The 27,777-nt window shown below is 41.7% G+C and overlaps 2 long non-coding RNA genes across 2 annotated transcripts; one reads left to right on the top strand and one right to left on the bottom strand.

Moving 5' to 3' along the window:
• Nucleotides 1-10,699: 10,699 nt before the first annotated feature.
• LOC144030126 (uncharacterized) lies at nucleotides 10,700-27,705 on the top strand. Its single transcript, XR_013287200.1, has 2 exons — nucleotides 10,700-10,759; nucleotides 27,287-27,705. It is a non-coding gene; the product is annotated as an uncharacterized LOC144030126 (long non-coding RNA).
• LOC144030125 (uncharacterized) lies at nucleotides 12,921-13,738 on the bottom strand. Its single transcript, XR_013287199.1, has 3 exons — nucleotides 13,629-13,738; nucleotides 13,388-13,442; nucleotides 12,921-13,312 (listed from the first exon to the last, which is right to left on the bottom strand). It is a non-coding gene; the product is annotated as an uncharacterized LOC144030125 (long non-coding RNA).
• Nucleotides 27,706-27,777: the final 72 nt, after the last annotated feature.

Here is a 27,777-nt window from a genome sequence, read left to right on the forward strand (position 1 = left end):
TAAATACAGAATGTATAGCCATGAACTCCTTCTCAAACTACGCCTCTGGGCTTCTGTTAATGTGTGGTGGTGATTTTTTCCTAAACCCCCATTAGTAATTATATTGTTATATTGACCTAGAAATGCTGTAGCAGCCATGCATCTCACTACAAAAGTAAATGAATGCATGACTATTTGGAATTAAAAAATAAAGATGATGATGATACTCAAATTGAGTTTCATACAAGACATGTTGTTTAAAGTGATTTAAGTTAACTGAATACTTCACATACACGGAACAGAATGAAGATTAAAACAATTATTTGTAACTCGTGTTATGGTGCGGACGGATAGAACGGATTTCAACGACGACGTGCGCCGTGTGTCGCTCGATGGCTCGATGCCAAACGGCCATTTCTCATGCAACGATATGGAGCGTGCATGGAACGGCGGTCTCGGCTCTGTAGCTAAATCGCTTTGTGCTTAAAAAGACTTGTTATCCCCTTGGGAGGCAGCTCAGACACAAAAGTGTGTTGCCTCGTACTTCCTTTCTTCTGTGACCAGGCAGGGTTCCCACAACTACAGGGAATGTGCAAAAAGTGTTTCCATTTCACTTTAGCGAAATACTTCTATTTCAACACGTCTCAAAACCCACCTCATGAGAGCCTAAAAACTTTTTTGAGATATTTGAGAGTTTTTTTTTGTTTTGTTTTTTAAATCCTGTATTTCCTTTACCAGTGCTTCCTTTTGCGCAAACCTGAGGGTAATGGAAACTGACCTACTCGAGTGGAAAGAGGAACAGGCTATCGGATCAGAAGTTTGAAATACGTCTCTTGAGATTCAACCCCTGGTTTGAGAGCTAGAAAAGAAGAAATGGACAGGTGGAGAGGAAAGGTGTACGGAGGGGGGGGAGAGAGAGAGAGAGAGAGAGAGAGAGGGTCAATCCATCTTTTTTATTTTATTTGAAATGGCCAGATGTGAGGTAAATTTACATAGTTTTGTGAGGCTAAAAATAGTTTGTTTGCTTGTCAATGTTGACACTGTTTTCAGCTGATTATTATTTTATTCTTTCATATTGCACAGCAACTTTTGTTTTGAAGGCAAGTTGATAAAAACAAAAATGCCTGTCAAAATTTTGGCACGTTTTATAGTTCCATTACATTTCATAGCATTAGGACTGAGGGAGTTGTCTTTTCTCTTACTGTATGACAGAACACCAACAAAAAAACACCTTTATCTATCTATCTATCTATCTATCTATCTATCTATCTATCTATCTATATATATATATATATATATATATAAGTGGGCAATTGGAGCGCCTTGCACCCTCAATCATGAACCACCCCCCAGTTGTGATGCGAGGTCAGGATGCTGCTATTGAAATTATAAATGAAATACAATGACTATCCACCACACGTCTTCAGAGCGCCAAATCGGTCTGCCTACGCAGAAATCCACTATTTAGACAGCGTAGGCGTAATGCATCTGGGAAATTCACAAAGACATGCCCCGGCACGAAGATGAAGATGCGCCTGTTTTTACACTAAGCACAGTTTACTTTCTGTCACAACATTGCGATATGCCTGAGAATGTCTTCTGCTGGCGGCACGGTGATTGACTGGTTAGCACGTCCGCCTCCCAGTACTGAGGACGCAAGATTGAGTCCAGGCTCCGGCCTTGCTGGGTGGAGTTTGCATGTTTTCCCCGTGCCTGCGTGGGCCTTCTCCGGGTACTCCGGTCTCCTCCCAAATTCCAAAGACATGCATGGCAGGTTAATTGGGCGCTTCAAATTGTCCCTAGGTGTGTTTATGAGTGGATGGTTGTTCGTCTCTGTGTGCCCTGCGATTGGCTGACAACCAGTCCAGGGTGTTCCCCGCCTACTGCCCGAAGCCAGCTGGGATAGGCTCCAGCACCCCCACGACCTTTGTGAGGAGCAAGCGGTTAAGAAAATGGATGGATGAATGTCTTCTACTGTTCTGTTTGTAATTGCTTTTAGGTGGTGTGCTTTTTTTTGTGTGTGAAGCACATTAAGTTGGCTTGTGTATGAAATGTGTTATATAACTAAAGTTGCCTTGCCTTGCTTCAATAAATCCTTAGTTGACATTACCAAATAGAAGCTGAAAAAAAAATCTACCTAGTTGTCATGGTTCAGCTTTATGCTTACAAGTGGATATAAATAAATGAATAAATAAATACCGTACTTTCCGCACTATAAGGCGCACCTTCAATTTTTTCAAAAGCTGACCATGCGCCTTATAATCCAGTGCACCTTATATATGGATCAATATTGAGCCGCAACAGGTCTCGCTGTCAAGACGCTTTCGGTGACCCTGCACGATCGATGACACGCATGCGTGGAAGATCCGCCATCTTGGATCGCTAGCTAATACTAATACTTTACCTCAGAGAAAATAATAAAACAGCTGGTTATTCATTTTGGGAGTGAATGGAGTTGTCAGAAAGCTGGTTTGTAATCTATTACTAAAGTTTGACTGACCTATCTGACTGTTTTGTTGACATTTCCATTAGCGCAGCACCATCTAATGGATGCATAACATAACCCCAGCCTTATATATGGAAAAAGTTTTAAAATATGTCATTCATTGAAGGGTGTGCCTTAAAGTGCGGAAAATATGGCACGTTATTTTTTTTTTAATTATTATTATTTTTTACAGCATTTCAAATTCCAAATTCCAATTGAATGTTTAATTGCCAAGGACTTCTTGGCAGGTCCGAAATTGACTGAGTGCAGTGGACGACAAACACAGCTACATGAAAGCCCCCTGGTCATTCAGGAAGCACATTCCGCAATTGCAAAGGTTGCTTTTCTGTAGTACTCATGGCAGTTGTGGATACACATTATACATTTTGTCCATTAGAATGTGGGGAGCTAGGGCAGGCTGACAGGTGGTGGTTTTTGCCCATTCTGAACCCTGAAGAGCAATGGATGCAGGTCTTCTGAACCTGAACAAGAATCTGCAATAGGATCTCCATTATGTTATTGTTCAAGTCTGCACTTTCACTTGAAATAACAACAACAACAATTGTCGTGGCTTAACTTGCATTAGTAAAAACAATGGTGTGCCATTCATCAAAAAAAATAATAATTGCATCATTGGGGAATTGTTTATTAGAATTTGTTTTGAATTGTGGGTGGTGGGGGGTTTCAAATCAACCTAAAATAAACATTCAGCCATGTGCTGTGAGGTAAAATCAAAATTGATTATTAACAGTGACAAATGGTGGATGGAGCCTGTATGTGCACTGTGTGAGTTGCTGATCTGCTTCCTGAAATTAGTAAAGTTATTTGTTTTTTTAAAACTCTCATCTTTAAAGTTATGTCTTTAATTTGACTTAGCTCAAATGCAACCTGTCGTCTGAAGATTGACTCTTTTTCTTTATCCACATCTTTTTCTGTGTTGAAACCAAATCTGACAGCATTTGACATTTCTTTTAGCAATTGAGGTTTTCGCAGCTCACTGTCCTTTTCCCTGACACGTCGTGCCTTTTTGCACAAGTGCTGGCTGACACTGGACTCTGGCAATGGGCTTGTCTGAGCAGTGACCACAGACTCGCTCATTTCCAGGTCCAGGCTAGAATCTTAAACAAGAGAGGACACCTCTTCATTGGCCACTGTCTGTGTTGCTGTATCACTAACATCTTCCAGTTGTTTGATAAGATTGCAAACATATGTAATATAAGTGGAAATTCTATAAGCAGTTGGTAATTCACAATTGCACACATTTTAAAGGCAGGTCTTCTGTTTTCACTCAGGAAAATACACTATATAAATACAGAATGTATAGCCATGAACTCCTTCTCAAACTACGCCTCTGGGCTTCTGTTAATGTGTGGTGGTGATTTTTTCCTAAACCCCCATTAGTAATTATATTGTTATATTGACCTAGAAATGCTGTAGCAGCCATGCATCTCACTACAAAAGTAAATGAATGCATGACTATTTGGAATTAAAAAATAAAGATGATGATGATACTCAAATTGAGTTTCATACAAGACATGTTGTTTAAAGTGATTTAAGTTAACTGAATACTTCACATACACGGAACAGAATGAAGATTAAAACAATTATTTGTAACTCGTGTTATGGTGCGGACGGATAGAACGGATTTCAACGACGACGTGCGCCGTGTGTCGCTCGATGGCTCGATGCCAAACGGCCATTTCTCATGCAACGATATGGAGCGTGCATGGAACGGCGGTCTCGGCTCTGTAGCTAAATCGCTTTGTGCTTAAAAAGACTTGTTATCCCCTTGGGAGGCAGCTCAGACACAAAAGTGTGTTGCCTCGTACTTCCTTTCTTCTGTGACCAGGCAGGGTTCCCACAACTACAGGGAATGTGCAAAAAGTGTTTCCATTTCACTTTAGCGAAATACTTCTATTTCAACACGTCTCAAAACCCACCTCATGAGAGCCTAAAAACTTTTTTGAGATATTTGAGAGTTTTTTTTTGTTTTGTTTTTTAAATCCTGTATTTCCTTTACCAGTGCTTCCTTTTGCGCAAACCTGAGGGTAATGGAAACTGACCTACTCGAGTGGAAAGAGGAACAGGCTATCGGATCAGAAGTTTGAAATACGTCTCTTGAGATTCAACCCCTGGTTTGAGAGCTAGAAAAGAAGAAATGGACAGGTGGAGAGGAAAGGTGTACGGAGGGGGGAGAGAGAGAGAGAGAGAGAGAGAGAGAGGGTCAATCCATCTTTTTTATTTTATTTGAAATGGCCAGATGTGAGGTAAATTTACATAGTTTTGTGAGGCTAAAAATAGTTTGTTTGCTTGTCAATGTTGACACTGTTTTCAGCTGATTATTATTTTATTCTTTCATATTGCACAGCAACTTTTGTTTTGAAGGCAAGTTGATAAAAACAAAAATGCCTGTCAAAATTTTGGCACGTTTTATAGTTCCATTACATTTCATAGCATTAGGACTGAGGGAGTTGTCTTTTCTCTTACTGTATGACAGAACACCAACAAAAAAACACCTTTATCTATCTATCTATCTATCTATCTATCTATCTATCTATCTATCTATATATATATATATATATATATATATATATATATATATATATATATATATATATATATACATATATATATATATATATATATATATATATATATATATATATATATGTATATATATATATATATATATATATATATATATATATATATATATATATATATATATATATATATATATATATATATACATATATATATATATATATATACATATAGGCGGCAACCACTCGTCCACCTCCCAGTTCTGAGGACTCCGGTTCGAGTCCAGGCTCGGACCTTCCTGGGTGGAGTTTGCATGTTCTCCCCGTGCCCGCGTGGGTCTTCTCCGGGTACTCCGGTCTCCACCCACATTCTAAAGACATGCACGGCAGGTTAATTGGGTGCTCCGAATTGTCCCTAGGTGTGCTTGTGCGCGTGGATGGTTGTTCGTCTCTGTGTGCCCTGCGATTGGCTGGCAACTAGTCCAGGGTGTCCCCCGCCTACTGCCCAGATCCAGCTGAGATAGGCGCCAGCACCCCCCGCGACCCTTGTGAGGAATAAGCGGTACAGAGGATGGATGGATGGATATATATATATATATATATATATATATATATATATATATATATATATATATATATATATATATATGTATATATTAGGGCTGTCAAAATTAGTGCATTAATTTTGAGTTAATTCAAAGTTCCTTTAATGCCACTAATTTTTTTTTACGCGACTTGGGGTAATTCCAGTCGCAACACATCCACGTCAACATTTAGCAGTAATAAATGTAATAATAATGCATATATTTGTGGAGACTGGGGTCAAGTTGTATTTTACAATTTTAAAAAAGTGCAGAATTTCACAAGTTACTTCATATTAAAGATTAGATAGCTCTTAAAATGAAAAGAAAAATGTACTGAGCTGTCACCAATGTCTTCCAAATAATGCCATCTAGTGGCAGAAAAATGACCTCAACACAAATCAAAATCACACTAGTTTTTTGTTTTTGTTTAACAGTGTACAGTACATCCTTAATTTGAACTCAATTGTATTAATTATTATGAAATTACTTTATCACTGACTAAAATATACAATATTTCTATTAGTTTAATATTTTTTCAAATTTTTTTGTGTTATCAAGAGTATGAAAACTTGGGGAAAATTATTTTAGTGTACATTTAGAACAGATATAAAATGTTACGATTAATTGTGAGTTAACTATTGAAGTTGTGCGATTAATTCTGATATATATATATATATATATATTAGTGGTGTTTAAAAAATCGATTCGGCAATATATCGCGATACTACAGCATGCAATTCTCGAATCGATTCAATAGGCAGCCGAATCGATTTTTTAACATCCATTCTTGATGGAAAAATATTCAAAAAAACGTCTAACTTTCACACCTTAAGCATGGAAGAATGTTATATTAATGGAACATTAAATCAAGACGGTTCAATACGCATCTCGATACATGGGGTGCGAGCCGATACAAGGACGGTTCGATTTTAAAACGAAACGATTCGGTCGATTCAGTATGATTAGGTTTCGAAGTTCGATTCAGTAGGATTAATGTTCGATTCAGTTCGAATATATATATATATATATATATATATATATATATATATATATATATATATATATATATATATATATATATATATATATATATATACATATATATATTTACACATATATATAAGGGGTGTCACAATGTCGTTTTTTTTTTTTAATCGAAATCGATTACAATTATGTCACGATTTCGACCATCGAAATAAAAGAGGGGATAGACGATCACCCCCACCTACTCCGGACGCCCCAGCAGGGAAAGCAAATGAGACACAGCGCATGTAGCTACAAACGCCACTTGTTAACTGACCTGCAGTAATGGCAAGCGTGGATAAAGGAGACGGAGCTCGAAGCCGCTCCTGCTTCTCTCAAGTCACCAGTTTGGAAACATTTTGGGTTCCTGGTGAGTTGTGTCGACAACGACCACAGTGTGCAAGATATGCTATGTACCATATCCAGCCACGGGAAACACTACAAACATGGCAGGACATATATGCAGGTATAACAAAGATTTAGATTTGTCACGTTCAGCTAGAAGTGGGAAAACAACGGTCCAGCCAACTATTCCACCCTCATTTACAATGAAACTTCCACACACCTCAGCTTGAACCACGGTATAATATGCCCAGCAGGTCGCATATTTCAACAAAAGTTTTGCCCTCCATGTATGAAGATGCTAAAGAAAAGGTTCTGCTGGGTCTGAGCAATGCAGTTGGTTGCCATAACAACAGATGGCTGGATAACATTCTAACTTCAATGAAATGAAGATCGTGATTGGAGACGAGACGTGTCGTCCCACTCCGTTGTGCGTGAGAGGGATGACTGGCAGGTCTCCGTGCCCTTCCTATGCTTTTGCAGTGCTGTGCGATCATATTACGAAATGATTCGTACTATTATGTAAAAACGTCTATCCTACCATATAACTGTGTTATATGTGTTAATACTTACATATTTGTGAAGTGTGTTGGGTTAGCTCTATTGCTACTAGGGATGAGCCTGATAGCCGTACAACACAAGTATCCGGTATATGGATAATTCTTTTTTTCCAGATACAAACATAAACGGATATAGTTCCTTATTATCCATATCCGACGCTCTACCGCTCCTCTTACTCTCTCACTGCTGCTGCTCCAAATCAGTGTGTGTGTTGTTCTACAATTAAACTTTCGTGTGGACGGGGCCTTTAGTCTCTTGTCTTTCTGTCTGCGTTGATCCATTGTAGCTTTCCCCTTGTCACTCTGGCGGTATTTTGTTTGTTTTTTTTCCCCCCTGTTGCCCCCCTCCAACACACACGCACACACCTCTTGCATCGCTTGCTTCTTGGAGTTTGCTTTTGATTTTGTTAATTAAAATCCTGTTTGGGGGTGGCACGGTGGATGAGTGGTTAGCACGTCCGCCTCCCAGTTCTGAGGACTCCGGTTCGAGTCCAGGCTCCGGCCTTCCTGGGTGGAGTTTGCATGTTCTCCCCGTGCCCGCGTGGGTCTTCTCCGGGTACTCCGGTCTCCACCCACATTCCAAAGACATGCACGGCAGGTTAATTGGGTGCTCCGAATTGTCCCTAGGTGTGCTTGTGCGCGTGGATGGTTGTTCGTCTCTGTGTGCCCTGCGATTGGAGGGCAACCAATCCAGGATGTCCCCCGCCTACTGCCCAGAGCCAGCTGAGATAGGGGCCAGAACCCCCCGCGACCCTTGTGAGGAATAAGGGGTCAAGAAAATGGATGGATGGAAAATCCTGTTTGGACTTCTCTGCCTCCTCACCCTGCTTCATCGCATTTGGGTCCACAATCACACCCCAAAAATAACAGCATCACTGTGTGTAGTGTTCTACCAATTCTCCATGCATGCGTTGTGTGTGTGTGGCTTGACTTATTAAAATAAGTTTTCCACTCACTTGAACATGTGAACGTTGTAACATGAGGACTCATAGGAATTCCAGTAATGTCAAATGTGTCAGCCTGGATCGAGGTTTGACGTTTGGTGGCTCCCATTACAATGCGTCACATTGCATCAATCTTTTTCCATCTATAAAAAGGCAGCGGGAGACGATTCGGTGAACAAATCTTTTGAACAGTTCTTTTAAATGAACTGATTCTAAGTGATTTAGTTCACCCAAAAGAACTGTAATTCCCATCACTACCCTATAATATCCGCCCATGCCGCCGGGTCTACACGGGCATAAGGCTATATGACATGAAACATTAAAATATCAATGTCATCTGACTCCCTGAAAAAAAAAAAAAAAAAAAAAAAAGGTTTAAACCAATTAAGTGTCAAAATGATGAAATTAATTCGATTAATTTGTCCATTTAAAGTACCACGATGTGAAAATTAGCTAAATCCTGAAATCGAGGTGCTTATAAATAAATACACATCCTCTCCCTTGAGCGGCTCGCGTCTGCTTATGCTCATTGTTTTGGGGTCCTTCGTTTGGTGGTTGGCGCGCTTGCTGATGACGTCACGCTGCTATCGCGAAGCTGCGGTATGGGACGTCATCGGAAGGCGCACAGGACCCCGCAACAGTTGTGCAGGCAGTTCACACATGACCGCCTGTTTGCTACTTCGGCCAAACGCTACACTGCCTACTCGCACACATTATGTCTCCTGCAGAAGACGAAGACTTGATACCAAGAAAACAGACTCATGTTATGTCTATTATATGGAATTGGTTAGGCTTTTACAAGAGCGACATAGAGCAAACTACAAGCATGCGCAAGGTTTCCCGAACAGCTGTTAAAACGAAGAGTAGCAGCACAACTAACTGATTATAATAAGCTGTTGATCTTGAAGTTCTATTATATACAAATGTTATTGCGAGTATAGTTGTATTTTTGCACAAGTGGTAGAATACTGGATGTGTGGTTTACAATACCTGTTTACAATTGTTAGAACTACTTGTGGCATTTAAGTTATGCAAAAGCTATGAGTAGCTTTTTTTTGTACAACTATGTAAGGGACATTTAAGTTTAACAAAAGCTATGAGTAGCTTTTTCTTCGCACAAGCTAGGTATGTGGCATTTAAGTTTAGCAAAAGCTATGAGTAGCTTTTTCTTTGCATAAGCTATGTGGCATTTAAGTTATGCAAAAGTTATAGGTACTTTTTTTGCATAAGCTATGTATGGCATTTAAGTTGAGCAAAAGCTGTGAGTAGCTTTTTTTTCGAACAGCTATTTGGCATTTAAGTTATGCAAAAGCTATAAGTAGCTTTTTTTGCTCAGCTATGTATGTTAAATTTACGTTAAAACTGATTCAAAATCAGTGTACGTTATTGTCTGAACATTTTGCACAAGATTTATTTTTGAATGAATCAAACCTTGTTTAAATGTTTTTTTTTGTGTGTTTTTTTTTTTTACTTTTGATTTAAATCAATTAACTCTTTCAATCCCACGCATTTTCTGACAAGGTAACTCCAGAATCCCACCAGATTTCGAATATTTTCACCCATTTTCAATGCTTATTAGAATATTGTGTGCTATGACTAAGACATGGTGGGTGTCGTTTGAAAGATTGGGGTCTCCTCTTTCATTAGAATTTTTTTTTGCAACAGTTGGTTCAATAAAGCATCTAAAAAAATTAACGCAGTGGCGTTATGATGCAGGATTAGATTTAGGGTTAAATAAAGTAAGTAAAATACCACGTTTTGATGTAGGTGGGACTGCACACTGCAGCTTTCTACCTTATCAAATAAGTAGTGTGCCGTGTTACTTTTTTTTTTTTTTAACTCTTTCAATCCCACGCATTTTCTGACAAGGTAACTCCAGAATCCCACCAGATTTCGCATATTTTCACCCATTTTCAATGCTTATTAGAATATTGTGTGCTATGACTAAATAGACATGGTGGGTGTCGTCAATGGCAGAGCCAGAGGGGGGGCCGGGGTGGCACGTGCCCCTGCTGAAATGTGATTGGACCCAGCAGACGCCAAATGATTGGCATATCACGGCACCGGCGCAGTGACGTCGCACGCCTGGCCGATGCAACCTGCCAGCATTTTTTTTTCAAGCAGACGCCTACTAACTGTTATGCCCCTCCTGAACAGTAGCTGGCGCTACTTACGACAAAGCATTATAATCCACCTCACTAGAGTCTGGAGAAGGAGAATCATCTGTTTTGAGCAGTCTCCTGAATACCGAGAATGCATGTTGGCGTTTGGCTATATCATGTTTGTTTGCCTGTGAGACGTGAGTGACTGTTTAAAATAACTTTTATGTTCAGATTATGGGTGTCAAAATTGTCGCATTATTATCTCGTTAACTTAAAGTGCCTTTAACGGCACTATTTTTTTTTAACACTCGATTAACGACCGCTCCTTATTTGGAAAGCCTCTACTCAGGGAATTCTAGTCACCACGCAGTAGAAACGTCCACGTCAAAACTACCCAATAGAAATGCACTGGAGCTAAAATACAGTGTTTAAGGGGCAGAATATAGGTGGAGGAGCCATTTGGACTGTGTCTCACCACTACCACCCGTGCCTTGCTTTGAAAGAACGCACTCGGTTAGCCGTTGCGTTCGCACCGAGCACCAAGAGGCGTCCATGGGCACTCTGAAACCCCTGTGAGAGTAAAGAGCCGAATGGACGCCGTCTTGACAGTTGGAGTGAGCACAAGCCTATTTATCTTTAAATGTGAGGCGTATTTTATTCAGCATCTCCACAAAATATCTCATCAGGGTGAAAGTGAAACTACCGATGTGTTCGCTGTAACAGTAGAGCGGCCTCAGCTGCGTCTCGCATCCGAGAACTTAACAAAATAAAAGCGTCCGACGTCATAAAAAGGATTCACTATAACACAATTTAGCAGTAATAAATTAAATGATACTGCCTAATGTGTGGGGATTGGAGTCAAGTTGTATTTTACAATTTTAAAATGTGCAGAAACTCGCAAGTTACTTATTGTTTAAAATTACAGAGCTATTAATATGAAAAGAACACATCGGTCGTTTCTGGTTCCTATGCAGTAAAAATTCGTCATTTTACAATGCACATCCTATTTCACTTCACAAAATAAAAGCCTAGAGCGAATGCATATACTGTATTTGTGGGGACTGTGTTGTATTTTACAGTTTTAAAAATGTGCATAATTTCACAAGTTACTTCATGTTAAAAATTATGCAGCTCCTAATATGAAAAGAGAAATGCATTGAGCTTTCACTATTGTCTTACAAATCAGTCACGCTTTTTACAGTACAGCACATATTTTATTTTTAATTGAATTATTATGAAATTGCTCTATCAATGACTAAAAAAAAAAAAACCATATTGAAATTGGGGGGGGGGGGGTACATTTTATTGTAAATGTAGGTCTAAATTGAGATATAAAATGTTCAATTAATGTGTGATTAATAGTCAGTTAATTATTGAAGTAATGCGATTAATTATGATTACAAATTTTAATCCACTGACACCTCTAGTTCAGATAGATTGTTTTGGACGGACATCAATAAGCAACGTAGTTTTGTGCAAGCTAAAAATAAGTATGTTGTTGTTGTTATGCAATACAATAGCACCCTCCAATGGTTGAAAGTTCAAACCGACACTAACTGACGTTTGCATTTACAGGTAGAAGGGGAGGATTTATTAACATGATTATTAATTAATCACATTAATAAATTATGTGGTTGTAAATGAAGTAGTAGTTGGAGTAATACATTTATTTTTCACAGGGTGTGTGGAAAATGAAGTTTGGCACTTCGACAGGATCTTTAGTCATACTGTAATACAAATTTGCATTATGTTCATATTATAATGTTATGTTGATAAAAGTACTGTAATTGCATGAATACAGTATCTGCATGTGGGTGCAAGTTCATTCAAGTTAAACAGTGCTGAATTATTTTTTTGTACATTTGATACATTTTAATAAACGGCACATTATGTGCAAAAATCTCCCCTGTGCTTAATATGTACTTAAATATATTTGAACATCGATAGAGACTCCGATTGAAATTAATTTTCATGAAAACAAATTTGGCATCATCTTTGGATGAAGTATCCTTGGCCCCCCCTTGGCCCCCCTATTTATAAAAGTCTGGCTCCGCCACTGGGTGTCGTTTGAAAGATTGGAGTCTCCTCTTTCATTAGAAAAAAAGAGTATGACTCTACCTTATTCTGTTCTTTAGTAATCATCATTTGAAAATGGCTTGATTTGACATAATTCAAGAATCTCGGGCAAAATAAGGAGAAATGAAGCTTTTTGTGAAATGATGCATTTTCTGCAAAACAGTGACTTTTACAGTAATATTTTTTGGTTTAGTGGCATCTCAAATATCTCAACAGTCCTTGCCTTCCATAAAACATGAAAAAAAAAATGAAAATGTGTTTTTGATAGCAAAATAAGGATTTATTTACATATCTGATAGCGTGTGTAAACAGCAATATTTTCACATTTCACAAACTATTTACAAAATGTTGATTATTTACAGGAATGTTTGTGCATGTGTGTGGGCGTGCGTGTGCGTGCTCGTGTGTGCGTGCTCGTGCGTGTGCGTGCGTGCTCGTGCGTGTGCGCTATTTACGTACTATACAGGGAAATAACAGCTCCATTTTCACATTTGATAAACTATTTACAAATTTGGGGTTATTTACAAAATATGCATGCATGAATGGGTGCATGGGTTTTGTTTTGAAACCCAATAGTGTCTTTTGTGTGATCGCGTGTGAAGCTTTCTTCTGCGTTCAGGGGGACACTGCAAGATGTTCACACGCTTGTGCCTCTGCCAGTGTAGTAGCTGCTTCTGTAAATTACAGAAAATACTGTGATCAAGATGTAATTTTTATTATTGTTGCAAGGTATTGTGATTTTTTTTTACCTCTCGGTCGCACTGCGTGTGACTGCGAAGGGGCCATTTGTGTACGCTGCCCCAACTGTAATCGAATGTTGTGCAACATGCGTTAGTTAGTACGAGGTTACAGACATTGCACATACAGTATACAGAAGCATGTCTGTGAATATTCTCATCCATCCAAGTCATTTCATCCCTGTCACATTCAATATACTGAACTAGTACAACTGTGATCACTCGATTTACAGAATGCTAAACGTTAGCTTACCTCCGGGGCTTCCAGGAGCTTTCGGGGATAAATCGCTGCTGCTGCTACCTTTGCCACACTTGAATTGATCTGTTCAACTGGTGAAGGCGGCTCGAATTCGCCAAATTCGTCACAGATTCCTCGTCAGATGACGTGGACTGGTCAGAGATACGACGATGCAAACTTTCACTCCGTGTGTCAGAGAACGCCGGAGGCGGTGGCTTCTGAAGTGGGCGCCCGTGACGTTTTTGTCGCTTTTCACACTCTCTTATGCAGAATCCGGCTCCTTGATCTTTCTATTCGTCATCTCTTGACCGATCGTGACAAACGCTCTGCTCAAAAGCGTGAGCTTTTGTTTTTAGCGGCCTCCGGTTAGCCGCCGTTAGCACTCGTCTTTTCTCCCCCAGCCACCGGCCCCCACCACTCCACAACACTCCGCCTTTACTAGGAAATCACATCCTTCTCGTGTAAAGAGACCATCACTGCCATCAAGAGGGCACAGTTCGTCACTACAGTGCTTCACGGGCTTAATATTCAGAGGGAAACTGCCCAAGAGTCTCATCCACCCATTCATAAAAAAAAACACATTTGACGAACTTTTTCGTCTTCGGGTGACGCCCACCGGGTGTCACATGACGAACTAGTTCGTCGGCGGATTGCAAAGAGTTAAAATCGTAATCGTCCAGAATGACAGACAAAAATCGAGATTTTATTTTTTGGCTATAGCGCCCAGCCCTACCGTGTACGCTATAATAATGGACTTTTTTGTGCATTACATCATCGCTGTGAGGTATCCAACAAGTCCTCCAACAATAACAACCATATTGGTCGTTTTACCATGCACCAAAATATGACCAAGTGTCACGAAAAAATACAAAACTGAGACTCGAACCAGGATCATTTGTTCCAGAGACTAACGTCTAACTTACTGAGCTAACAATTCAGTAACGATCTTAGTGTTCGTTTTTAGTGTTGACGTGTATGTTGATTCGCCGTCGGACTAATGGTTGGGGTTAAGATGAGGCTTTCAGTGAGGTTGTACAGTACATGTTATGTCTTTACATGGGACACTAATGGTTGAGATTAGGAAAAGGCACAGTGAAGTTGTAGACCGTTAGAAACATAGTCAACACTAAGAAAACATAGTCAACACTAAAACAATCACTGGACGTCTTTACATCGGACACTAATGGTTGAGATAAAAAAAAAAAAAGGCACAGTGAGGTTGTACACCGGTACAAAACATGTACTGTAATCAACAGTCACAAAACATGTAGTCAGCACTTAAAAGACTCACTCGACGAATAGCCCAATGAGATAATCTTTAGTATTTATGTGCTATTTAACATGCAGAAGGTTCATTTTAGACACATTTCCTGGTCTATATTGTGCTATAAAGATGACTATGGCATCGCCAAGTATTGCCATAATTTAGACAGCACTATGCATCTCAGGTTGCATGCACATTCTTCCTGTGGGAAAGAAATTGGGAGGAAAAAGGCATTTGCGGAAGTGACTGACGAACATGCAGTTTACCATTGTTTGTGCGCAACCAGTCCGTTATGGTGGCATTAAGAATGAAAAGCGTGACTGATTGTCCCTGCGCGATTGGCTGGCAACCAGTCCAGGGTGTACCCCGCCTACTGCCCAGAGCCAGCTGAGATAGGCTCCAGCACTCTCCGCGACCCTTGTGAGGAATAAGCGGTCAAGAAAATGGATGGCTGGATGGATGAATGGATGGATGGATGATTGTCCCTGAAATTAATAGATACATGTTCTAATGACCCTAGTTGTGCTTGTGTGTGTGGATGGTTGTTCGTCTCTGTGTGCCCTGCGATTGGCTGGCAACCAGTCCAGGGTGTACCCCGTTTACTGCCAAGAGCCAGCTGAGATAGGCGCCAGCACCCCCCGCGACCCTTGTGAGGAATAAGCGGTCAAGAAAATGGATGGATGGATGGATGGATGGATGGATGTTCTAATGATAGTCTGAAAATATTAGAACAAATTTTGCAGTATTTGTATTATTATCATTCACGTCGTGATGGCTCCCGTTGCTCGCACAAAAACTTCCGGCACTTAAAAGAGAGAGAGAGAGAAAAAAAAAAAGAACAAAAATAAAACATGACTGACTGAGACCAAACTTCATGAGTACATGTGTTAATATTAGTTTGGAAATATTAGAACAAAACTCGCAATATTTTGGACATGTGCGGAAGTCTTAAATAGTCTTAAGTCTTAAATATATTATCACATGTCTACACATACATGTAACAATCTGAAATATTATCCAAAATATTGTTCTGTAAATAGTTCTATTTTTTTTCAAGTTTTTATTTTTTCCAAATATTTTTCTTAATAAGATTGAGATCACTAGGGCCCTAATTACCCCACCTTTGTATGATCCTATTTGAATGACTAAAAAATAGATTCGTTTCATTGGCAAGATAAATAAAAAATTACACATGGTCAAAAAAAAATAAAAATTCCACCCAACCAAAAGGATGTAGGCAGAAGCAAAAGCTTTCAATTGTTGTGCCTATACCTATTGTTATGAGCAGTAGCATTGATAAAATCGTAACGATACCCATCCCTACTCGTCAGTATGTTTGTATTTAGTTCCCTCCTTTTTCAGTCCTTTTTGGTTCGTTATCTTTGTCACGTCTGGTTTCATATTAGTTGTTGCCATGATCCTCGTCATGTCATGTCTTCATCTTCATCATCTACACCGTTATTTGGGATTTAAGTATTCCAGTACCTTGTTTGACTTTTTCCTCATTTTGGAAATATATTCCTTTTTGAGTCAATACCTACTTCACCCTTCATGGCTACACCTGCTTCCCTGCACTTGGGTCCTCATTCCTAACACAACCCACTGCCCAACCCTGACAACATTTCTTTGGGCAAATATGTGGTAGGTTTGCAATTATGCCCTGCTCTTTGCATTTTAATATCTTTAAGTCGAGTCATCTTTATGTTGAATTGAACAGTGAGTAAAGAGAACTGAATCATTTTGTATGTTTTAGAGACACATTTATTTTATGCATCAAATTTCAGTCACCTAAGGTAGCATAAAAACTTTGCTCAAGCGAAAGGTAAAGACTCTCATTAAAAAGTAACTGTCACAGATTCAGACAACCATTATCATTGTGCCAAACACTATTCATGATTGTTAAATAAAACTATACATAGGAGTGGCCTTCAAAGGTATGCTTTGTCTCTTTTAACAACATCCCACTCAGCCATTTGTTTAGATTCCACAGCCTGGAGGTGTGGACTTTTGCCATAATACAGATCACAGTATTCACTGTGTGACAGATTTAGGACTCAGCTATAGAGGAAAGATTGTAGTAACAGCATCAAATTACTGGTCCATTGCCATCAACATTTTCTCAGCGTGTGCATCTTGAGGAGGGATGGAGGTTTCTATCATAGTGGCAGTTGTCTTGGCTAGCATTCAGAGGCCTATAAGATCTCCCACACCTCAAGCAGTCACTTTAGATGAGACTCCAAGAGCTGATCAAAGGCATTTGTCTCGGGCCACGCAGGATGCTGATTGCCTCAATGCACTTACTGACACCACTAGGATTGTGTAAATGCACCCTAATTAAAATGGACAGTACCATGAGATGAAGAGAGCGACTGTCTGTGTTCTGCTTTGTCTTTCTTTGTTGGATTTCTTTTATCTCACCAAATGCCCTTTCATTGACTAGCACACCATTTGTGTTGTACATAGAAGAATTCTTAAAGAAGAATCGTTTTTCACTGCCAATGCCCCCTTTTAACCTGTACATACTGGCAAAGCCATAAGCTCAATGTCAATGATGGCACTGTGCATTGTGGGCTTTCTGCTTAATGGAGAAAGTGGGTTCACATCACAAAGCAGGGCTTAATGGTCCGAGTGAGAGTAGAAGTGCACTGCATCAATATCGTTTCAGTATTGATGCAGTGCTGTAACGCTCAGATTCCACAGAGACCCAAAGTTGATCAAATTTCTTTTCTTTTTTCAAACCCCAATAAGCATTTGTAGAGAAGGACAGTCATTGCCCTTGACCGAGCAGTTTCAGGTAACCAGACTCTTTGCTGGCCACTAAGCAGCAGGAATCAATATCATATCAGGGCCCAATGGAACACCTGACAGTTCAATTTCACAGCAAGTCTCAAAATCAATACCTTTGGAATAGTTTTGTATTTTCCCAAAGGGTACCCACTAGAGTTAATCTATAGTGTCATTAGTATGGGTTCACAGCATGCATGGTCATTACACTGTGTAACAATAAATGTTCAAAAAAGACAACACACTTTATCCTCTCGTGCTTGACTGAAGCCTCTAATTGAAGAAAATGTGTTCTCCACGACTCTGACTGCTTGCGCAACTCTTTGTAATTCATGTCAAAGAGAATATAGGGGGACGCTGTCAGGCCTATCTAAAAGATACAGAGCATGGGAAATTGAACAAGGGTTTATCAAGCAGAAAATACATTAAAGTGTTTAGTTTGGGATAGAGTGCTTAAGGGAAGGATTGTTTACCCCTGAAACATGGTACTTAGACATTTTTTTTGTCACAGCCCTTCACCATTAAAAAAGTTTTTAGCCTTGTAGATTTCTATGATCACAATATATTTCCTGACTAACGACACAATTCTGAGCCAAACACGAAGGAGCAGTTTCTTTAAGTGGTGACAAATGGAAAGTGGAGAGATATTAAGAGGCTGTAAAGAAGTATATCATTTAGAATTTACTGTGTCTTTCCAATCTAATATACAAGGTAACAAAACAATTCTGCACGTGCAGTTCTTTAATGTCACAGATTCGAAATGGAAATGAAGGAAATTGAATTTCCTGTGAAAATATTCCATGTGGAAAGAAACGATTCAAGCTAACCAAGCTTTGAGAGGCATGGTTGTTTTGCAAAGTCATCACTTTGAAATTGTATTCCCCCCTTTTATTACATCCAAATTTAACGAGGCTTGAGGGCAACTACCAGTGGCAGAACAGCAAACAGGAAATGGCACAACAAAGCATAAGATTAATAAATCTCATTGTTAGCATCAGGATGAAACCTCTAATGCAGAGGTGTCAAACATAAGGTCCGCGGGCCAAATCAGGCCCGCAAAGGGGTTTAATCCGGCCCGCGAGACGACTTGTAAAGTTAAAAATAAAATAAAATAAAAAATTGTAATATTGGACCAATTAATCAGCCAGCCACAATCAAATATATAAACTTGTAATTTCCAAAGCAGTCCTCAGATGAGTAATGTAACTTGTACACGGAATCGCCTTGGAAGTCATTATTTTACACACAACTTAAAGTTATGGTTTGTTTATTTTTTTTATTTATTATTATTTTTTTAAATCATAGACCAACATAAACGTGTTAAATACGACACAAATTCAATTACTGGTAACACAAATACATATGACAAGGATTAACATCCTTATGACTTCATTAACTGTGCCACACAATGCATTCTGGGAACTATATTTATGCAAAACAGGTAACACGTCCGGAACTCATACAAGTATTGCCACGTTTCATTTGCATTCGTGTTATTTTTTTTAAACATAGATTACAGTTGAGCTCGGTAATTTAGGGCTGGTCCAAAAATCTCAAAAATATGCGAAAATTGACGGCAATTGTTTTTAACTCTTTGACCGCCAAAAACGTTAATAACGATGACTAAAATCACAATGTATGCTGCCATACATGATGACAACTACTTTTTTTTTTTTTTAATCAATGGACAGTGCAATGTCTAAGTGCACCGCTGCCTGGTCAATGGGTTGTGGAATCAAAAACACTCACTATGGCCATCAGATGACAGCATTCAATTTTCAATGGGCTGCCGGTGTATGAAATTACAATGAAACATGACAAAATCTGAGGAAATATAACGTTTTCAAGAATGATGTAAATGATCAAAGCCTTTTTCATATTAAAGTTTTTTTTTGTGGCAGTAAAAGAGTTAAGTTATATACCATTATTTTACCGATCCGGCCGACTGAATAATATATTTTCCTCCATGCGGCCCCTGAGCTAATATGAGTTTGACTCCCCTGCTCTAATGTCACAATTTGGTTTTTCATGAGGTAAATTAGCCTGACTGTTACATCACAATCCAGCACAATTGCGGAATGGTTTGCTTGTAGACACATGATTCAATGGCTTGAAAAACATTATTATTATTATTATTATTATTATTATTATTATTATTATTATTATTATTTTTATTATTATTTTCCGGTCTTAAAGCTGTTATAGCCGTAGGTAAGTGTGGTTACCAAAAAGTGAGGATGTATTGTTCTATGATTTCTGATACTGTACAGTACAGTATATTCATTATTAATGCCTTTCATTACTGTGGTACAGCCAAAAGTCATAATGACTGTAAATGTGTTACCCAGGCGTGCCAAACTCTATATAGCTCAGGGGCCACACACAGCCTAATTTGACGTCAAGTGAGCCAGACCAGTAAAATCATATGATAATTAATATAAATAAAATCACATCATAAGTAATATAATAAGTTGCTCTTGATCCCTTTGTTTCAGTACAAAGAAATACAAGCATTTTAGTCAATCATAATGAACTATCCCTTTTTAAAACATTAACAACCACCTCAGATTTCTTATTACAAAAAAAAACAAGCAATTTGTATCACTTACTGCTGATTGTCTGCTGCCAGTTTGGCATAACAAATATGAATCTGTTCTCAAAACCCTTAACTGGATAAATTAAGTTTAACTAAAATAAATGAATCTACCTCTATGCATTATTACTAATCACAATGACTATGTGTGTGCGTGTGTTTGTTTTATTTATTTATTTATTATCTGTCATGTTGCTGGGCTCTCAGTGTGTTTTCCTTGTCTCACAGTGCCTGATTAATGAGAGGGGCGTGTCCCCTGCAGGGCATAAGGACTGGGACTCCTTGCAGCCACTGTCGGGTCGTTGCTCCGTCTGCTCACAGCCATCGTCTAGTGTTTCTACTGTTTTTCGCCTTCGCTAATTATTATTATAGTCCAAGATTCTCGATTTTCTTCTACGTAAGTTTTGCTACGTCTCTTTTTGTTCCCACTTTTATGTGGCGTGTTTCATAGCTATAGTAAGTTGTTGCTTTCTTGTGTTTGCGGTTTGTAGCCTTCGGGTCTTTTTGTGTTGTGTTAATTTCCCTCCTTGCAATTTGCAAGCACCTTTTGTTAACCTTTTTCCTGGCTGTGTCCAGCGCTTTATGTTCATATTCACGTGTTTTGGTGAATAAAACCTCTCACTTACTCCTCTGTGTTCTGTGATTCTGGGATCCACTCTCCGGTCGCACCGGAACCTTAACAGAACGACCCGACACTGGATCCTACAGAACACAAGGAGGTCCGTCACGCATTGGCCAGCCAAAATCGCCGAGTGAGTTAGCAGGAGTCCACCATCTCTGAGCTCAGGGAGATGGTCACCTTGCTGGTCCACCGGCTGGAGGAAGTTGGTGCCCAGGTTGGACAGTTGGGGGCTGGCGGCAGAACAGACGCCTCCGCTGCTGTCGGTCCCGCCAACTCACCGGTAACACTTAGGGAGCCAAATCTCGCACATCCGTCACGCTATGGGGGGGAGCCTGGGGATTGCGGCACCTTTCTTCATCACTGCTCCCTAATTTTCGAACAACAGCCACTCACCTATCATAGCGACAACTCGCGAGTGGCTTTCGTGATGAGTCTTTTGACTGGCCGAGCGGCAACCTGGGCCATGGCCGTGAGCAACACTCGTCCGGACCTAAAAGCATCTTTTGCTCTGTTTTCTGCCGAGTTACGCCACGTGTTTGACCATCCTATTCGAGGCAGGGAGGCCGGTAATCAGCTCGTGGACTGTACTCATTGCCATCACTCCGTAGCTGACTATGCTATTACGTTCCGCTCGCTGGCCGCTGAGAGCTGCTTTAATGAGCCCTCCATGTGTGTTCTTTTCCGTCGTGGACTCAATTCTCGCGTTAAAGATGAACTGGCCTTACGGGACGAAACTGGAAGCTTGGAGGACCTCATTGCTCTATCCATTCGCTTGGATAACAGGATCCGGGAGAGACAGCGGGAGAAGGACTTGGAACGTTCGTCTGAATCAGCCAAACCTGTTGGTGACGTCGGCTCTCAGGTTGTTGCTGCAGCCCCAGTGTGGGCACTCCCCGAGGCGGGGCAGGAACCCATGCAACTGGGAGCTGGCCGGCTTCGGGCTGATGAGAGGAGACGCCGGGCCCGATCTGGAGCATGCTACTACTGCGGATTGCGGGGCCATCTGGTGGCACAGTGTCCTCAGCTGTCGGCTCGTCACTCCACACCACTGGTCAGGATGGGCAGTCAGCAGGCTACAGACGGACCCAAGTCAACCATAGTTTCACACACCACAACACCGTGTGAGTACAACCGTGCTGCCTCAATCACGCATTCCTCTGAGACTAAGAGACTTGAGCTCCCGGGAGAGGTCGCTTTTAATTGTAAAAGAATTAAGGTGGTGGCCCTGGTCGATTCCGGGGCAGATGATAATTTTGTTGATCCAAGTGTAATAGCGGCCATGGGTTACGAGCCTACAGCCTTACCGAAGGAACGTAGGGTTTACGACCTCAACGGGTGCCTTCTGGGGGTAGTAACTCACACCACTGAGCCTTTGTGTTTACGTCTTTTAGGTAACCATGTCGAGTCTCTCAGTTTTTTGAATATGTCGTCACGATCGGCACCAGTGGTGTTGGGCTTGCCTTGGCTAAAGTTACATAACCCCGAGATTAATTGGGCTAAACCCTCACTTGAAAACTGGAGTGTTTACTGTCACGCACATTGCCTGCGGGCTGCTGAGGGGGGCAGTTGTCTGCCTGCTATTTCCTCAGAGGAGACTCTTTGTCTAGACAACGTACCACCCGAATACCATGATTTGAGTAAAGTCTTCAGTGAAGAGAGGACACAGACGTTACCGCCCCATCGCCCCTACGATTGTGCTATTGATTTAATTCCTAATATGCCACTTCCTAGTTCCCGGCTGTACCATGTTTCCCAACCTGAGCTGGCAGCCCTCCGGGAGTATATTTCAAGCGCACTAGCGGCAGGGCATATACGGCCATCCACCTCCTCTATGGGAGCTGGGTTCTTCTTTGTTGATAAGAAGGATAAATCACTTCACCCCTGTGTAGATTATCGTGGCCTAAACGAAATGACTGTAAAGAATAAGTACCCGTTACCGTTGCTGGATTCAGCTTTCGCTTCCCTACAAGCCGCCAAAATATTCTCAAAATTAGATTTGCGCAGTGCCTACTACCTTATCCGCGTCAGGGAGGGGGATGAGTGGAAAACTGCCTTGAAGACTCCCCTGGGTCACTTCGAATATTTGGTGATGCCTTTCGGGCTAACTAATGCTCCAGCAGTCTTTCAATGTTTCGTGAACGATGTCTTGCGCGATATGATTAATGTATTTTGTTTTGTCTATTTGGATGATAGCCTAATCTACTCCCGCGATCTTAAGGAACACCAACAACACGTTAGACTGGTTCTCCAACGCTTGCTAGCTAACCGTCTATACGTTAAACCTGAAAAGTGTGAGTTCCATTCATCCTCCGTACAATTTTTGGGGTTTGTGGTGGAGGATGGCCAAATCCGAGCTGATGCTGGGAAAATTCGCACTGTGCTCGAGTGGCCAAGGCCAACCTCGAGGAAGCAGTTGCAGAGGTTCTTAGGGTTCGCGAACTTCTACCGTCGGTTCATCCGCAATTATAGCCAGAAGGTTAGACCACTTACTAGGTTAACATCTCCTAAGCTTCGCTTTGAGTGGTTAGACTCGGCAGAGGAGGCTTTTAATGATTTGAAGAGGGCATTTACCTGCCCGCCTGTTTTGCGTCACCCTGACCCTCTTCTTCCTTTTGTGCTTGAGGTGGACGCATCGGATTCAGGAGTGGGGGCTGTGCTCTCTCAACGGTCTCCGGTCGACCAGGTGCTCCACCCCTGTGCCTTTTTCTCCAGACGTTTGACACCTGCCGAGGCAAACTACGATGTGGGAAACCGTGATCTTCTGGCCATTGTCGCTGCACTTCAGGAATGGCGTCACCTTTTGGAAGGAGCTAAGGAACCATTCACAGTGTTCACAGACCACCGTAACCTGGAATACCTGCGAACTGCCAAGCGGATGAATCCCCGACAGGCCAGGTGGGCGCTTCTTTTCACACGCTTTGACTTTATCACTTACAGACAGGGCACTAAAAACAAGAAGCCAGACGCCCTCTCTAGGATGTTTGACTCTAGCCGTGAAGAGGCTACTGAGGATGAGACTATCCTTCCGGTCCACTGCGTGGTGGGGGCGCTGCGCTGGAGGATTGAGGAAAAGGTGGTGGAGGCTCTACGAGACTTACCTGTGCCTGCGGAATGCCCAGCAGGTCTACTCTTTGTTCCTGACGTACTATGACGAGAGGTCCTGCAGTGGGGGCACGAGTCGACGGTGGCCTGTCATCCTGGAGCGACTCGTACGCGAGAGGTTATTTCCCAAAGATTCTGGTGGCCCTCTCTCAGGCAGGATGTTCTGGACTTCGTTAAGGCATGCGCCGCCTGCGCATGTGGAAAGGCTTCTCACCAGCCTCCGTCGGGCTTGCTCCATCCCCTGCCAGTGCCGTCTCGACCATGGTCACACATTGCTCTGGATTTTGTGACTGGTCTCCCGGGGATCTTCCGTGGTCCTGACTATTGTGGACAGATTCTCTAAGTCTGCTCATTTCGTCGCATTAGTCCCTGGGGGCCACCTACAGCCTGTCATCTGGATACCACCCGCAATCCAATGGACAAACTGAGAGAACCAACCAAGACCTCGAAGCGATCTTGCGGTGCGTATGCCAGTATAATCCCACTACTTGGACAATTCATTTGCCTTGGGTTGAATACGCCCACAACACTCAGGTTTCCTCTGCCACTGGTCAATCACCCTTCTATGTTGCCCATGGCTATCAGCCTCCGCTCTTCCCTTCCCAAGAAGGGCAGATGGTCCTCCCCTCAATTCAATTGCACCTGAAGCGAGCCCATCGGGTCTGGCGGGAGGCCCGTGCGGCTCTCTCTCGCACTGCTCAGCGCAACCGCCAGGTGGCGGATCGTCGCCGTCGACCGGCCCCTGTCTACAGGCCGGGTGACATGGTCTGGCTGTCGTCACGGGATCTCAGGCTGGCCGGTGGGGCCAAGAAGTTAGGACCGAGGTTCGTGGGTCCCTTCGAGGTGGAGGCCATCATGAACCCAGTCTCTGTGAAGCTGCGACTTCCACCGACCCTGAAGGTACATCCTGTCTTTCACGTGTCTCTGCTCAAACCGGTATCCTCCAGTGCCTTGAACCCCCCGGCGGCTCCACCTCCCGCTCCACGTACTCTGGATGGTGACCCGATCTACACGGTGAAGGAGATTTTGGACTCTAGAGCTCGGGGCAGGGGGTTCCAGTACCTGGTCGACTGGGAAGGCTACGGTCCTGAGGAGCGGCAGTGGATTTCCCGCTCCTGGATCCTGGATCCGTCCCTCCTGCGTGTGTTCCATGCGGCACATCCGGGAAAAACCAGGTGGTCCGCCAAGAGGCGTCCGTTGAGGGGGGGGTACTGTCATGTTGCTGGGCTCTCAGTGTGTTTTCCTTGTCTCACAGTGCCTGATTAATGAGATGGGCGTGTCCCCTGCACCACACCTGCAGTGCATCACCTATTAGGCCTTCATAAGGACTGGGACTCTCCTTACAGCCACTGTCGGGTCGTTGCTCCGTCTGCTCACAGCCATCAATTGTTTCTACTGTTTTTCGCCTTCGCTAATTATTATAGTCCAAGATTCTCGATTTTCATCTACGTAAGTTTTGCTACGTCTCTTTTTGTTCCCACTTTTATGTGGCGTGTTTCATAGCTATAGTAAGTTGTTGCTTTCTTGTGTTTGTGGTTTGTAGCCTTCGGGTCTTTTTGTGTTGTTAATTTCCCTCCTTGCAATTTGCAAGCACTTTTTGTTAACCTTTTTCCTGGCTGTGTCCAGCGCTTTATGTTCATATTCACGTGTTTTGGTGAATAAAACCTCTCGCTTACTCCTCTGTGTTCTGTGATTCTGGGATCCACTCTCCGGTCGCACCGGAACCTTAACAGAATCAAGTCACCTTTTATTTGTATAGCTCTTTGGAACAGTCGCAGCTGTCACAAAGCACTTACGGAACACAGCTGTAAAGCCACACAACTTTAAGTCACATATTTGTAACGGAACAATATAGAACAATGTTGCACTTTATAAGCAAATCAGGTAGCTCTAGGGATTATTTTAATTCCAAAGCGAGAACCATTTAGAAAGATATAAGGAAACTGGCCTGGGAATAACTTTGACTTAAACCAGTGGCGGCTGCTGGTTGTTCAAATGAGGGAAAGCTCATATTTTAGGTCTCAGACAGATCATCTAATCGAACTGCCCAAATGGTAAGGAACGTTTGCGAATACAATGAAACGGGCTTTCGTGTGAATGGGGCCCAAGTGCAACACAGCTAGCATCTAAGCTAAGTAGGCTGGCCTTACAAGTAATGTTGGTCTAACAACTTTGACAGGTTGTGTCAGGCGAAGTGTTCTCAATACAAGTAATAATGACAAACGCGATTAATTCTACTCTGCTGTTAAAAACCCTAAAGAGCAACAACCTTGAATATGGATCCTGAAATGAGACATATGTGCGTGTAGGTGTTTCTAATTAACTGGAAAGACAACTCAATGAACGAATTCCAGTGCAGTGTATCCTCTCGGATTTTTTATTTATTTATTTTTTTTCCCCCACGTCGGGCCCGGAGTGGCGGGGCCCCACAGAAGTTAATTCGTCAATGGAGGGGGTGTTGTCTGCAGGGCTGTACACTATCTTTTAAACTAATTATTTTAGTTGCTCACACCTTTTTTGGGGAGGTGGAGTATGACTGTTTTGCTGAAAATGTTTTTCTTTTATGTGAACATTATTTTCTTTAACACAGGGTTCCAGCTCTTCTAGTGAGGCATCTTCCCCTTGGGAAAACCACACATTGTCATTGAAGCTCAGATGACTGATGAAAATAAAACTGCTATACTATAGGGCTGTCACTAATGGCTTTTTTTTTTTTTTAAGTCGACCTCCCCTCTCATATTTTTAAGGACTAATCGACTTTTTATTATTATTATTATTATTATTATTATTATTATTATTATTATTATTATTAAAAAAAAATTAGATTTGAGGCCGCAAATGTTCGTGTGTTGAATTGAGTGGATAATCTGGATATAAATACCCATTGTTCCTTATATTTCCTGTACAATAATAGTCTTCCATTTACAATCTAACTGCGCGCACGCACGCACGCACACACAGACCCGCACCCACACAGTGTTCTCAACTTCCTTCAATGTAGACTTTATACCCTCCCGGCCGTTCGTTACCCGTAGCGGCTGACATGCGTGCATGTGAAAGGCAAGCTATTGTGTGCCATCCTGCCTGCATATATCGTTGAGAAGGAACAGTGCAGTTAGACGGTTAGCTGAGCAATGCTTTGTTACTCGCAGTCATCTAGCGGCGCCTTAAGCGGTAACTTCCAGTAAGTCAACATACAGTGCTTTATTATTATTGTCACGCCGCCACCAGAGTGGCGGTTCATGCTTTTGTTGTCACAGTCAGGTTCCCGTTTTATTTTGAAAGTACTAACTCTCCTCTCACCCCAGGTCACTTACCCTTCCTGCAGCTCACTGATTACCGGTCCACGCCCATGATTACCACCACCTGTTTCCAATCAACCCGGATATAAAAGCCACCTTCATTCTCCAGTCAGTTGCCGAAGTGTCACATCTCAGTGCATGGAAGCGTCCTCACAGTCCTCGTACCACAGTCCTTGTTTGATGTCTTGCCTTGCCTTGCCTTGCCTTGCCTTGCCTTGCCTTGCCTTGCCTTGCCTTGCCTTGTCTTGCGCCCCTCGTTTGCCCCTTGTTTTCCTCCCTAGTGGAGCGCCTTTTGTTGTCCCTGTTTTTGAGTGCCCTTTTTGTATCTCCAGTTTGGAGCTCTTTTTGTTCAGCCTTATTTCCCTCTTTGAGAGGTGTTTTTTGTTTCGAGCCATTAAAGCTGCAGCCTTGTTGGCCAACTGTCACTCTGCGTCTGAGTCCTACCTTCTCTCGTCGTGTCAATTATGATTATATTAAGAGGAGAAGCTTGGTTAATG

The sequence above is a fragment of the Festucalex cinctus genome, chromosome 11, assembly GCF_051991245.1.
Source record: "Festucalex cinctus isolate MCC-2025b chromosome 11, RoL_Fcin_1.0, whole genome shotgun sequence".
Lineage (NCBI taxonomy): Eukaryota > Metazoa > Chordata > Actinopteri > Syngnathiformes > Syngnathidae > Festucalex > Festucalex cinctus.